The sequence below is a fragment of the Cardiocondyla obscurior genome, unplaced genomic scaffold (assembly GCF_019399895.1).
Source record: "Cardiocondyla obscurior isolate alpha-2009 unplaced genomic scaffold, Cobs3.1 scaffold64_0_109653, whole genome shotgun sequence".
Taxonomy (NCBI): Eukaryota; Metazoa; Arthropoda; class Insecta; order Hymenoptera; family Formicidae; genus Cardiocondyla; species Cardiocondyla obscurior.
This window is the reverse complement of record NW_027228810.1, coordinates 87,501-101,776: the sequence shown is the minus strand read 5'-3', so window position 1 is coordinate 101,776 and position 14,276 is coordinate 87,501. Positions and strand designations below refer to the sequence as shown.

The 14,276-nt window shown below is 57.3% G+C and overlaps 2 non-coding genes and 1 pseudogene across 2 annotated transcripts; all 3 read right to left on the bottom strand.

Moving 5' to 3' along the window:
• Window positions 1–207: 207 nt before the first annotated feature.
• Window positions 208–3,167, bottom strand: LOC139112917 (large subunit ribosomal RNA; annotated as a pseudogene).
• A 1,385-nt stretch (window positions 3,168–4,552) lies between these two features.
• Window positions 4,553–4,707, bottom strand: LOC139112920 (5.8S ribosomal RNA). The gene has a single exon (XR_011547527.1). It is a non-coding gene; the product is annotated as a 5.8S ribosomal RNA (ribosomal RNA).
• A 1,211-nt stretch (window positions 4,708–5,918) lies between these two features.
• Window positions 5,919–7,839, bottom strand: LOC139112912 (small subunit ribosomal RNA). The gene has a single exon (XR_011547523.1). It is a non-coding gene; the product is annotated as a small subunit ribosomal RNA (ribosomal RNA).
• Between the last annotated feature and the right edge of the window lie 6,437 nt (window positions 7,840–14,276).

The following is a 14,276-nucleotide window of genomic DNA, read 5'->3' as shown; positions in this document are numbered from 1 at the left end:
CCTTTTTGGCTGCCCTCGGCCTGCTTGTGGTATAAACGCTGTCGAGTTTCCCCGAAGGACTCGAGCATCTACAAACGCTGGCTCAGGATAAATCGAGAGACCTGTTACTCTCAGTCTATCCCTGCCAAAGCTGGGTCGTCGGTTTAATGTGCGGGCACCGGGATAGTCCCGGCACTAACGCGAGATCAAACCAGAGGGCGTCCAGTGACGTCCTAGAAGAGATAGCGGTCCCTCCCAGTAGATAGGGACAGTGGGAATCTCGTTAATCCATTCATGCGCGTCACTAATTAGATGACGAGGCATTTGGCTACCTTAAGAGAGTCATAGTTACTCCCGCCGTTTACCCGCGCTTGCTTGAATTTCTTCACGTTGACATTCAGAGCACTGGGCAGAAATCACATTGCGTCAACACCCGCGAGGGCCATCGCAATGCTTTGTTTTAATTAGACAGTCGGATTCCCCTAGTCCGTGCCAGTTCTGAGCTGAGCGTTGAATGGCGGCCGAAGAGGACGACCACGACGGCTCGCGCCGCCACGGAAGCCTCGCAGCAAGGAAGATCCGCGGGAGGCCAAGGCACGGGACCGAGCTCGGATCCCTGAACCGGCGCGAGAACGCCGATAGTTCACCTCGCCCAGGCCCGGCACGTCAGCCAGACCCGCTTCCCGACCAAGCCCGACACGCCCCGCTCCTCAGAGCCAATCCTTATTCCGAAGTTACGGATCCAATTTGCCGACTTCCCTTACCTACATTAGTCTATCGACTAGAGGCTCTTTACCTTGGAGACCTGCTGCGGATATGGGTACGAACCGGCGCGACACCTCCACGTGGCCCTCTCCTGGATTTTCAAGGTCCGAGGGAAGATCCGGACACCGCCGCAACTGCGGTGCTCTTCGCGTTCCAAACCCTATCTCCCTGCTAGAGGTTTCCAGGGAACTCGAACGCTTATACAGAAAAGAAAACTCTTCCCGGATCTCCCGACGGCGTCTCCAGGTCATTTTGGGTTACCCCGACGAACACTCTTACGAGGGCCCGAATTGTATGCGGTTCCGCTGCCGGGTTCCGGAATAGGAACCGGATTCCCTTTCGCCCGACGGGCGTGTGTCAAAGTTCACTCACCGCGCGCGACGGCACACTCGCGTGTGCGCGCGCTTTTTGTGTGCGCGAGACTTTTCTGCGACAACGAGAGTATCGTACGCCGTCATTGACATAGGATTTCTCCTAGGGCTTAGGATCGACTGACTCGTGTGCAACGGCTGTTCACACGAAACCCTTCTCCACGTCAGTCCTCCAGGGCCTCGCTGGAGTATTTGCTACTACCACCAAGATCTGCACCGACGGCGGCTCCAGGCAGGCTCGCGCCCAGACCCTTCTGCGCACACCGTCGCGACCCTCCTACTCGTCAGGGCTTCGTGGCGGCCTGTAAGCTCCGGGCGAGGAGTTACCCACGCCCTGCCCACGGCCGCCCCACTTGCCGCTGACGGCAGAGTATAGGCTCGACGCTTCAGCGCCATCCATTTTCAGGGCTAGTTGCTTCGGCAGGTGAGTTGTTACACACTCCTTAGCGGATTCCGACTTCCATGGCCACCGTCCTGCTGTCTTAAGCAACCAACGCCTTTCATGGTGTCCCATGAGCGTCGAGTTGGGCGCCTTAACTCTGCGTTTGGTTCATCCCACAGCGCCAGTTCTGCTTACCAAAAATGGCCCACTTGGCACTCTGATCCGAGATGCTCGTGGCTTCATAGTTCAAGAAAGCCAGAGATCTCACCCATTTAAAGTTTGAGAATAGGTTGAGGTCGTTTCGGCCCCAAGGCCTCTAATCATTCGCTTTACCAGATGAGACTCGCGCGCGTTCCGTGCGGAACGGCCGAGTGCCAGCTATCCTGAGGGAAACTTCGGAGGGAACCAGCTACTAGATGGTTCGATTAGTCTTTCGCCCCTATACCCAGTTCCGACGATCGATTTGCACGTCAGAATCGCTACGGACCTCCATCAGGGTTTCCCCTGACTTCGTCCTGACCAGGCATAGTTCACCATCTTTCGGGTCCCAACGTGTACGCTCTGGGTGCGCCTCTTCTCGCAATGAGAACGAGACGCCCCGGGAGTGCGGAGCCGCATCGCGACGCGGCCCATCCTCCCTCGGTCGACAACCAGGGCCGACCTTCACTTTCATTACGCCTTTAGGTATCGCTGATCCCAATGACTCGCGTACATGTTAGACTCCTTGGTCCGTGTTTCAAGACGGGTCCTAAGAGTACCCAAAGCAGTAGCGGCGCCGACCGGTATCGGTCCCCGAGTTGCCCCGGGAACGTTTGCAGGCCTGTCGAAGGTTAACCGTACGACCAACAGCGGGCCAGGACCGGTGACGGCGCTAGGTCCGTAAGCCTCCGTGTACCGTGGCGCGCGCTTGCGACGGCCTCGACGCACTCCCGCGTGTGTGAGCTGCGGCCTGATACCTTGCGTGTACCGCCGGGCAGCCGGCCGGGCGACCGAGGGTTTGACGGCGTGCCGTGTTACCGGCGACGCGTCAGACACCGCACCCGGGCCGTAGACCGACACCCAGCGGGTCGCGACGTTCTACTAGGGGAGAAGTGCACGACGACGAAAACGCCGGACATCGGCGCGCGGCAGCGTGCCCGCGCGCGAGCCGTGAGGCCCCGCGGGGCATCGCCCACCGACGCGAAGCCAGCGTCGCTGACGATGAATCTCCCCGTTCGATCTTTTGGGTTTCTTAGGTTTACCCCTGAACGGTTTCACGTACTCTTGAACTCTCTCTTCAAAGTTCTTTTCAACTTTCCCTCACGGTACTTGTTCGCTATCGGTCTCGTGGTCGTATTTAGCCTTAGATGGAGTTTACCACCCACTTAGAGCTGCACTCTCAAGCAACCCGACTCTAAGGAGAGATCCTCCCGAGACGCGCACCGGTCGCTACGGGCCTGGCACCCTCTGCGGGTAAGTGGCCCCATTCAAGATGGACTTGGACGCGACGCGGCACCTCGGGATAAGCGGACCCTCCCAAACACCACATTTCCCTGCGGCGGAACCGCGGGATTCGGTGCTGGGCTCTTTCCTGTTCGCTCGCCGCTACTAAGGAAATCCTGGTTAGTTTCTTTTCCTCCGCTTAATAATATGCTTAAATTCAGCGGGTGATCTCGCCTGCTCTGAGGTCGTCAAAAGAAATTGTCGTGAGGCTGTACTATATATATATAATACGAAGAAGGCGAGACGACGACGACGACGACGCGAGAGAAAAGAGAAACGCAACGCGGCGAAACGCCGCGCGCGAGCGCTTGGTTAGACTACGCCGCGTGCCCCGGTCAAGAGCTGCTACCATACATAGCGCTTTCGTGGACTCGGGAACACGCGCGGTCGACCCGCGCGCGATCTCTCACCTCGCACACACTTTTGCTGCGCAGGGGGCGATCGGTGCACGCAAAATATTTGAAAGAAGAGACGAAGGGAAAATGAGAAAACGAACGAGGCAGAGAGAACAACCGCGAGAGCGTGGTGGTCTTTCGTCGACGTTGCGTCAACCGCGCCGCGATCCGCGCGCCCCCGCGCGCCAACCAACCGACCACGACGACAACTGGCCAGCCAGCCCGACGCGAACGTCGGAGGCCGGTTTGCGCGTCGTGGTGGCGTCGGCAACGCGACTGCGGCGGCGGCCGGCAGCAGCTGCAGCGGCGACGACCCCTCTCTCTCTCTTATAATACGGTCAGGTTCTCTCGTATCTTTGCTTCGTCGTATATATCTCTAAAATCCCTCCTCTCGAGTTTCCTTTGCGTTGGCGGCGGTAAAGCGACGATATGCGCTCTGTGCAGAAGGAGAACGAGGAGGCGCGCGATTATCTCGCGGCCTCTATTCTCCTCTCCGATCTTCATTCGAAGAAGGAGAGGAAAACTCAAACTCGGTTCTCCGCGCTCCTTATGAACTACTTCTCCGTGGATCAGCCTTGGATCCCGCGCGCGCCGCAAGCGGCACACAGGCCACCTTCCGGGAGTACAAGCGCGAACGAATTGTCGGCTTGTTTCACTCCGGGCGGCGGCGCGCGAGAGGCAGATCTACTCTTTTTCGTTCGGCGCGTATATACGTATAACGTATAAACTCCTTGCAAGAGCTCGCCACGTTTATCACCACCGCGCACGTCCTTCCCTCCCGTGCGTGTGTGCGTGCGTGCGTCTCTCTGCGATTCTCGATCGCATCTTTCGGTCGGTCGTCGTTCATTCGTTCGACCCTCAAACCTCGTTATTTCGGACGACGCCCAACGGGGGCGCGAGAGTACGCCGCCGTTCCGCGAGTATAGAGAGCGCGCGCAGAGAGCGCGAGAGCCTTCGTAAAACCCTGATGGAATCCAGCAACTCGCCGCGTGGATAGCGTGCGTAGTGTGCCTGATACCCCGGGGAAGGCGTCATCGACGACTCCTCGCTTCTCTTCTCTTTTCTCGTGGATGCGGGTATAACTCTCTCGCCGGCCGCCGCGATCGGGCGAACGTCCAACGAATCGCTCGTACGCGGCCGTCGAAACGGCGCGCGCAAGCAGTTTGTCTTCGATAAAACGACCCTCAGCCAGGCGTGGTCCGGGAATTGTATCCGTGGACCGCAATGTGCGTTCGAAATGTCGATGTTCATGTGTCCTGCAGTTCACAAGTTGACGCGCAATTAGCTGCGTTCTTCATCGACCCACGAGCCAAGTGATCCACCGTTCAGGGTAATCGTTCCTTCGCGCACCAAGTACGCTCTATCAAGGAATAGACAACAATGTGCGTCTTCTTCGTTTTGGCCCTTCGATCAGCCTGGCCGCGCGTCCGAGCACGCGCGGACCGCCGCCCCTGTTACGGGGGCTACGGCACAATAATGGAGAGAGAGGGAGACGTCGGTTGTCGGCGCGGTGCGAAAACCAAGAGGTTGCGTCTCTCGCGAAGCGAGAGCCGGGGCGGAACTCTTTGAAAAACCATCGGGGTCGAAAATGACTAGCATATTCGACGAACCCTTCAGCGCGCGCGATCGCGCGCGCGCGCGGGACCGGAGGAAGAGCAGCGGCGAGAATCGTCGCACTCTCCACTCCTCGCCCGGCGCGCACGACGACGCGGCAGCATAGGTTACCACCGGTACGCGGCGCATTCGCGCGCACCGCAACGCGTCCGAATCGCGGAGATAGAGGCAGCGCGCGAGCGCGCCTCCGTAGTCTCCTTCTCACCGATCCTGATCCGCGAGCGGGCGCGCATATAGATGCACCTTCGCGCTCCTCCTGGATTCGCACAACGAGACCAACCGGCCGCGCTAGCCCCGGCTAAGGGGCGCGCTGAGCGCGGTGGTCCGCGCAACGGGTCGTTCGAAGCGCGCGAGAGACAGAGAGTCGGAGAATCTCCGCAGGAAACGAGAGAGAGAGAATGCAAAGAGCGTAATACGGCAATGCGTACAACTCTCGAATCTCTCTTCTTCTCCACAATATGCCCGGGGTCCTCTCTCGCTTTGAGCTCTCGAGATCTCGACACACTCGTCCCGACCGACAATCCTCTCTTATACGACGGCGACGAATGCGGCGCACACCGCAGCACGCCACCGTTGGCGGCGTGTGAGCGCGCACGCGGTCGTTGCGTCGCATAAACTATTCTCTCCTCTCGATCTCGCAATTTTGCTCGAGCGAAGCGTCGCGTCTCGCGACGGACGCTCCGACGAGGAGTGGGAAGGCGGCGCGGACTCGGAAGACGCGATGTCTCGCGTGCGATTAGATTTTGCGCCCCTTCAGCCACTCTCGACACAACTCGCAGAGTCGTGTTCTAGCTTGTCTGCCCCGTATCGCGGCAGGCAACGTAGTACACGTTACCGTGCGCGCGTACGGTTCCTCGTCCATGCAGTCGCCGGCCGCTGCGCGCTCGTCACGAGAACGGTGCACACAGAGCAGCAGGACCTCCGGAACGTTAATGATCCTTCCGCAGGTTCACCTACGGAAACCTTGTTACGACTTTTACTTCCTCTAAATGATCAAGTTTGGTCATCTTCCCGGCAACATCGGCAATGCCGACGCATTGCCGCGCACCAGTCCGAAGACCTCACTAAATCATTCAATCGGTAGTAGCGACGGGCGGTGTGTACAAAGGGCAGGGACGTAATCAACGCGAGCTTATGACTCGCGCTTACTGGGAATTCCTCGTTCATGGGGAACAATTGCAAGCCCCAATCCCTAGCACGAAGGAGGTTCAGCGGGTTACCCGGGCCTTTCGGCCAGGGAACACACGCTGATTCCTTCAGTGTATCGCGCGTGCGGCCCAGAACATCTAAGGGCATCACAGACCTGTTATTGCTCAATCTCGTGCGGCTAGAAGCCGCCTGTCCCTCTAAGAAGATTTGTTTGTACGTTGGTAGTAAAAACCCGCCGGCCGAAGCCGGGGGCCTTCGAAATACCATAAGGTACGCCTATTTAGCAGGCTAGAGTCTCGTTCGTTATCGGAATTAACCAGACAAATCGCTCCACCAACTAAGAACGGCCATGCACCACCACCCACCGAATCAAGAAAGAGCTATCAATCTGTCAATCCTTCCGGTGTCTGGGCCTGGTGAGGTTTCCCGTGTTGAGTCAAATTAAGCCGCAGGCTCCACTCCTGGTGGTGCCCTTCCGTCAATTCCTTTAAGTTTCAGCTTTGCAACCATACTTTCCCCGGAACCCAAAAGCTTTGGTTTCCCGGAAGCTGCCCGCCGAGTCATCGGAGGAACTTCGGCGGATCGCTAGCTGGCATCGTTTATGGTTAGAACTAGGGCGGTATCTGATCGCCTTCGAACCTCTAACTTTCGTTCTTGATTAATGAAAACATTTTTGGCAAATGCTTTCGCTTCTGTCCGTCTTGCGACGATCCAAGAATTTCACCTCTAACGTCGCAATACGAATGCCCCCATCTGTCCCTATTAATCATTACCTCGGGGTTCCGAAAACCAACAAAATAGAACCGAGGTCCTATTCCATTATTCCATGCACGCAGTATTCAGGCGAGGATAGCCTGCTTTAAGCACTCTAATTTGTTCAAAGTAAACGTACCGGCCCGACTCGACACTCAGTAAAGAGCACCGCGACGGGATATTAGTTTGGGCGGCCCCTCGCGGGGCTAAGCCCACCGGTAGGACGTCCCACATCACGCCAGTTAAACACCGCGAGCGGTGAACCGACGGTGTGCGACACAGATTCAACTACGAGCTTTTTAACCGCAACAACTTTAATATACGCTATTGGAGCTGGAATTACCGCGGCTGCTGGCACCAGACTTGCCCTCAATGGATCCTCGTTAAAGGATTTAAAGTGTACTCATTCCGATTACGGGGCCTCGGATGAGTCCCGTATCGTTATTTTTCGTCACTACCTCCCCGTGCCGGGAGTGGGTAATTTGCGCGCCTGCTGCCTTCCTTGGATGTGGTAGCCGTTTCTCAGGCTCCCTCTCCGGAATCGAACCCTGATTCCCCGTTACCCGTTACAACCATGGTAGGCGCAGAACCTACCATCGACAGTTGATAAGGCAGACATTTGAAAGATGCGTCGCCGGTGCTAGGACCGTACGATCAGCACAAAGTTATTCAGAGTCGCCAAAATAAACGGTGGACGCACGGAGATCCGCACGCCACCGATTGGTTTTGATCTAATAAAAGCGTCCCTTCCATCACTGGTCGGGACTCTGTTTTGCATGTATTAGCTCTAGAATTACCACAGTTATCCAAGTAAATGTGGGTACAATCTAATGAACCATAACTGATTTAATGAGCCATTCGCGGTTTCACCTTAATTCGGCATGCACTGAGACATGCATGGCTTAATCTTTGAGACAAGCATATGACTACTGGCAGGATCAACCAGGGAGCTTCGTGTGTGCGATCGCGGTTACTCGCGGTGGAGCAACGCGAAAGACAACGCTACGCTGCTACGGACACTCCGCGAGGAAGAGCCGTGCGCGTTTCGTGTGTCGTTAATGCCGCCGGAACTTTTCGAGCCGGTCGACGGACACGCTTTTCGTATTTATATATACCTTAACGGTATGAAAGATCAAATTTTGTTCTCATTCACCCATAACAGCGGCTTGTAAGGCCGCTTAGCCCTGACGCTAGACCGATCCGATCTGAGACGTCGTGGAGCACTGTTCGTTCAACGGTGCCAGCGGTGAGAACACCGAGGCACCGGTTGAAAATTATTTCGCTACGGCGTACAAGTAAGCGGGAACGGCGACATCGTCAAAGATCTCGCCGAAACCGACACTCTCGTATCCGTGGAGTTGATGTTCGGTAAGCGCAACGATACGTCCGCACGCTTGCTCGGAAGCGAGGGACGATCGCGCGTCCAACACGTAAGTGCGCGCCACATATGAGCCATTCGGTCTCTCGACACCGACTCGTGGCAATGCTGTGTCTTATAGTACCGAACCGGGCGGCCGGGCGGTCGGCGACGCACGGTCTAACGCACGGCGGTATATGGGCGAAACCTGCGAAATTTCGACGCCTCGAGGACTTAGCCGCTGCGTCGTACGTAGTTATTTACGCAAAAGTCCTCGAGCCTCGTGTTGCTTTCGGCAAGTAGTTACCCACGGACAGCTCGAACGGCAAAGTACTCGAGCTCCGTATCGTTTCGGCTCGGATTTACCAACGCCTTCGATTTTCGACTTTGGTGTCGAAACGATCGCCGAGCCCGGCGCACATTTGGCCGAATGTCGGCAACACGCCCGAACGATCTCAAAAGAGAACCAAAGTTCTCGTAGTAAGCGCGAGGCTAAATTCTCTCAAAAAGCGTTCTAGTGCGAACGACACTTTTGTACGCACCGCAGTGCTTCGTCGAGCTCGGTTATACATACGCCGTAACGCTACGGTACGACCAGACCTAGAGCTCGCATGCATCGTGTTGTGCACGAGTCGCCGCAGCGACAACACCTCTTACAGTACCGAACCGAGCGGCCGGGCGGTCGGCGACGCACGGTCTAACGCACGGCGGTATATGGGCGCCGGCGGTGAAATTTCGACGCCGCGCGGACTTAGCCGCTGCGGCGCACGGTAGTTACCTCCGCGTCAAAGATCTCGAGCTCCGTGTTGTTTTACGGCTCGGAGGTACGTACGGACCGCACGAACGGCAGAGTCCTCGAGATACAAAATTTCTTCGTCAAGTATTCACCAATTCCTTCGCTATCCGGCCTCGAAACGATCGCCGAGAGCTTGGCGCACAATTGGCCGAATGTCGGCAAGACGCCCGAACGCTCTCGAAAAAGAGAACCGAAATTCTCGCACTCAGCGCAGTGCAAAACACTTTAAAAATCTCTCGAGCGAAAGACACTTTCGTACGCACCGCAGTGCTTCGCCGAGCTCGGTTATACATACGCCGTAACGCTACGGTACGACCAGACCTAGAGCTCGCATGCATCGTGTTGTGCACGAGTCGCCTCAGCGACGACACCTCTTACAGTACCGAACCGAGCGGCCGGGCGGTCGGCGACGCACGGTCTAACGCACGGCGGTATATGGGCGCCGGCGGTGAAATTTCGACGCCGCGCGGACTTAGCCGCTGCGGCGCACGGTAGTTACCTCCGCGTCAAAGATCTCGAGCTCCGTGTTGTTTTACGGCTCGGAGGTACGTACGGACCGCACGAACGGCAGAGTCCTCGAGATACAAAATTTCTTCGTCAAGTATTCACCAATTCCTTCGCTATCCGGCCTCGAAACGATCGCCGAGAGCTTGGCGCACATTTGGCCGAATGTCGGCAAGACGCCCGAAAGATCTCAAAAGAGAACCAAAGTTCTCGTAGTAAGCGCGAAGCTAAATTCTCTCAAAAAGCGTTCTAGTGCGAACGACACTTTTGTACGCACCGCAGTGCTTCGCCGAGCTCGGTTATACATACGCCGTAACGCTACGGTACGACCAGACCGCGAGCTCGCATGCACCGTGTTGTGCACGAGTCGCCGCAGCGACGACACCTCTTACAGTACCGAACCGAGCGGCCGGGCGGTCGGCGACGCACGGTCTAACGCACGGCGGTATATGGGCGCCGGCGGTGAAATTTCGACGCCGCGCGGACTTAGCCGCTGCGGCGCACGGTAGTTACCTCCGCGTCAAAGATCTCGAGCTCCGTGTTGTTTTACGGCTCGGAGGTACGTACGGACCGCACGAACGGCAGAGTCCTCGAGATACAAAATTTCTTCGTCACGTATTCACCAATTCCTTCGCTATCCGGCCTCGAAACGATCGCCGAGAGCTTGGCGCACATTTGGCCGAATGTCGGCAAGACGCCCGAAAGATCTCAAAAGAGAACCAAAGTTCTCGTAGTAAGCGCGAAGCTAAATTCTCTCAAAAAGCGTTCTAGTGCGAACGACACTTTTGTACGCACCGCAGTGCTTCGCCGAGCTCGGTTATACATACGCCGTAACGCTACGGTACGACCAGACCGCGAGCTCGCATGCACCGTGTTGTGCACGAGTCGCCGCAGCGACGACACCTCTTACAGTACCGAACCGAGCGGCCGGGCGGTCGGCGACGCACGGTCTAACGCACGGCGGTATATGGGCGCCGGCGGTGAAATTTCGACGCCGCGCGGACTTAGCCGCTGCGGCGCACGGTAGTTACCTCCGCGTCAAAGATCTCGAGCTCCGTGTTGTTTTACGGCTCGGAGGTACGTACGGACCGCACGAACGGCAGAGTCCTCGAGATACAAAATTTCTTCGTCACGTATTCACCAATTCCTTCGCTATCCGGCCTCGAAACGATCGCCGAGAGCTTGGCGCACATTTGGCCGAATGTCGGCAAGACGCCCGAAAGATCTCACAAAGAGAACCAAAGTTCTCGTAGTAAGCGCGAAGCTAAATTCTCTCAAAAAGCGTTCTAGTGCGAACGACACTTTTGTACGCACCGCAGTGCTTCGCCGAGCTCGGTTATACATACGCCGTAACGCTACGGTACGACCAGACCGAGAGCTCGCATGCATCGTGTTGTGCACGAGTCGCCGCAGCGACGACACCTCTTACAGTACCGAACCGAGCGGCCGGGCGGTCGGCGACGCACGGTCTAACGCACGGCGGTATATGGGCGCCGGCGGTGAAATTTCGACGCCGCGCGGACTTAGCCGCTGCGGCGCACGGTAGTTACCTCCGCGTCAAAGATCTCGAGCTCCGTGTTGTTTTACGGCTCGGAGGTACGTACGGACCGCACGAACGGCAGAGTCCTCGAGATACAAAATTTCTTCGTCACGTATTCACCAATTCCTTCGCTATCCGGCCTCGAAACGATCGCCGAGAGCTTGGCGCACATTTGGCCGAATGTCGGCAAGACGCCCGAAAGATCTCAAAAGAGAACCAAAGTTCTCGTAGTAAGCGCGAAGCTAAATTCTCTCAAAAAGCGTTCTAGTGCGAACGACACTTTTGTACGCACCGCAGTGCTTCGCCGAGCTCGGTTATACATACGCCGTAACGCTACGGTACGACCAGACCGAGAGCTCGCATGCATCGTGTTGTGCACGAGTCGCCGCAGCGACGACACCTCTTACAGTACCGAACCGAGCGGCCGGGCGGTCGGCGACGCACGGTCTAACGCACGGCGGTATATGGGCGCCGGCGGTGAAATTTCGACGCCGCGCGGACTTAGCCGCTGCGGCGCACGGTAGTTACCTCCGCGTCAAAGATCTCGAGCTCCGTGTTGTTTTACGGCTCGGAGGTACGTACGGACCGCACGAACGGCAGAGTCCTCGAGATACAAAATTTCTTCGTCACGTATTCACCAATTCCTTCGCTATCCGGCCTCGAAACGATCGCCGAGAGCTTGGCGCACATTTGGCCGAATGTCGGCAAGACGCCCGAAAGATCTCAAAAGAGAACCAAAGTTCTCGTAGTAAGCGCGAAGCTAAATTCTCTCAAAAAGCGTTCTAGTGCGAACGACACTTTTGTACGCACCGCAGTGCTTCGCCGAGCTCGGTTATACATACGCCGTAACGCTACGGTACGACCAGACCGAGAGCTCGCATGCATCGTGTTGTGCACGAGTCGCCGCAGCGACGACACCTCTTACAGTACCGAACCGAGCGGCCGGGCGGTCGGCGACGCACGGTCTAACGCACGGCGGTATATGGGCGCCGGCGGTGAAATTTCGACGCCGCGCGGACTTAGCCGCTGCGGCGCACGGTAGTTACCTCCGCGTCAAAGATCTCGAGCTCCGTGTTGTTTTACGGCTCGGAGGTACGTACGGACCGCACGAACGGCAGAGTCCTCGAGATACAAAATTTCTTCGTCACGTATTCACCAATTCCTTCGCTATCCGGCCTCGAAACGATCGCCGAGAGCTTGGCGCACATTTGGCCGAATGTCGGCAAGACGCCCGAAAGATCTCAAAAAGAGAACCAAAGTTCTCGTAGTAAGCGCGAAGCTAAATTCTCTCAAAAAGCGTTCTAGTGCGAACGACACTTTTGTACGCACCGCAGTGCTTCGCCGAGCTCGGTTATACATACGCCGTAACGCTACGGTACGACCAGACCGCGAGCTCGCATGCACCGTGTTGTGCACGAGTCGCCGCAGCGACGACACCTCTTACAGTACCGAACCGAGCGGCCGGGCGGTCGGCGACGCACGGTCTAACGCACGGCGGTATATGGGCGCCGGCGGTGAAATTTCGACGCCGCGCGGACTTAGCCGCTGCGGCGCACGGTAGTTACCTCCGCGTCAAAGATCTCGAGCTCCGTGTTGTTTTACGGCTCGGAGGTACGTACGGACCGCACGAACGGCAGAGTCCTCGAGATACAAAATTTCTTCGTCACGTATTCACCAATTCCTTCGCTATCCGGCCTCGAAACGATCGCCGAGAGCTTGGCGCACATTTGGCCGAATGTCGGCAAGACGCCCGAAAGATCTCAAAAAGAGAACCAAAGTTCTCGTAGTAAGCGCGAAGCTAAATTCTCTCAAAAAGCGTTCTAGTGCGAACGACACTTTTGTACGCACCGCAGTGCTTCGCCGAGCTCGGTTATACATACGCCGTAACGCTACGGTACGACCAGACCGAGAGCTCGCATGCACCGTGTTGTGCACGAGTCGCCGCAGCGACGACACCTCTTACAGTACCGAACCGAGCGGCCGGGCGGTCGGCGACGCACGGTCTAACGCACGGCGGTATATGGGCGCCGGCGGTGAAATTTCGACGCCGCGCGGACTTAGCCGCAGCGAAGTCCGCGAGCCTCGTGTTGCTTTTACCACGTAGTTACTTCCGAGCGGTCCGACCGTCAAAGTTCGCGAGCCTCGTGTTGCTTTTGGAACGTAGTTACTTCCGAGCGGTTTGATCGGCAAAGTACGCGAGCCTCGTGTTGCTTTTACCACGTAGTTACTTCCGAGCGGTCCGACCGTCAAAGTCCGCGAGCCTCGTGTTGCTTTCGGCTCGGAGTTACTTCCGCGCGGTCCTAGCGGCAAAGTACGCGAGCCTCGTGTTGCTTTCGGGTCGGAGTTACTTCCGCGCGGTCCGATCGGCAAAGTACGCGAGCCTCGTGTTGCTTTCGGCTTGGAGTTACTTCCGCGCGGTCCTAGCGGCAAAGTACGCGAGCCTCGTGTTGCTTTCGGCTCGGAGTTACTTCCGCGCGGTCCTAGCGGCAAAGTACGCGAGCCTCGTGTTGCTTTCGGCTCGGAGTTACTTCCGCGCGGTCCGATCGGCAAAGTACGCGAGCCTCGTGTTGCTTTCGGCTCGGAGTTACTTCCGCGCGGTCCTAGCGGCAAAGTACGCGAGCCTCGTGTTGCTTTCGGCTCGGAGTTACTTCCGCGCGGTCCTAGCGGCAAAGTACGCGAGCCTCGTGTTGCTTTCGGCTCGGAGTTACTTCCGCGCGGTCCTAGCGACAAAGTACGCGAGCCTCGTGTTGCTTTCGGCTCGGAGTTACTTCCGCGCGGTCCGATCGGCAAAGTACGCGAGCCTCGTGTTGCTTTCGGCTCGGAGTTACTTCCGAGCGGTCCGACCGTCAAAGTCCGCGAGCCTCGTGTTGCTTTCGGCTCGGAGTTACTTCCGCGCGGTCCTAGCGGCAAAGTACGCGAGCCTCGTGTTGCTTTCGGGTCGGAGTTACTTCCGCGCGGTCCGATCGGCAAAGTACGCGAGCCTCGTGTTGCTTTCGGCTCGGAGTTACTTCCGCGCGGTCCTAGCGGCAAAGTACGCGAGCCTCGTGTTGCTTTCGGGTCGGAGTTACTTCCGCGCGGTCCGATCGGCAAAGTACGCGAGCCTCGTGTTGCTTTCGGCTTGGAGTTACTTCCGCGCGGTCCTAGCGGCAAAGTACGCGAGCCTCGTGTTGCTTTCGGCTCGGAGTTACT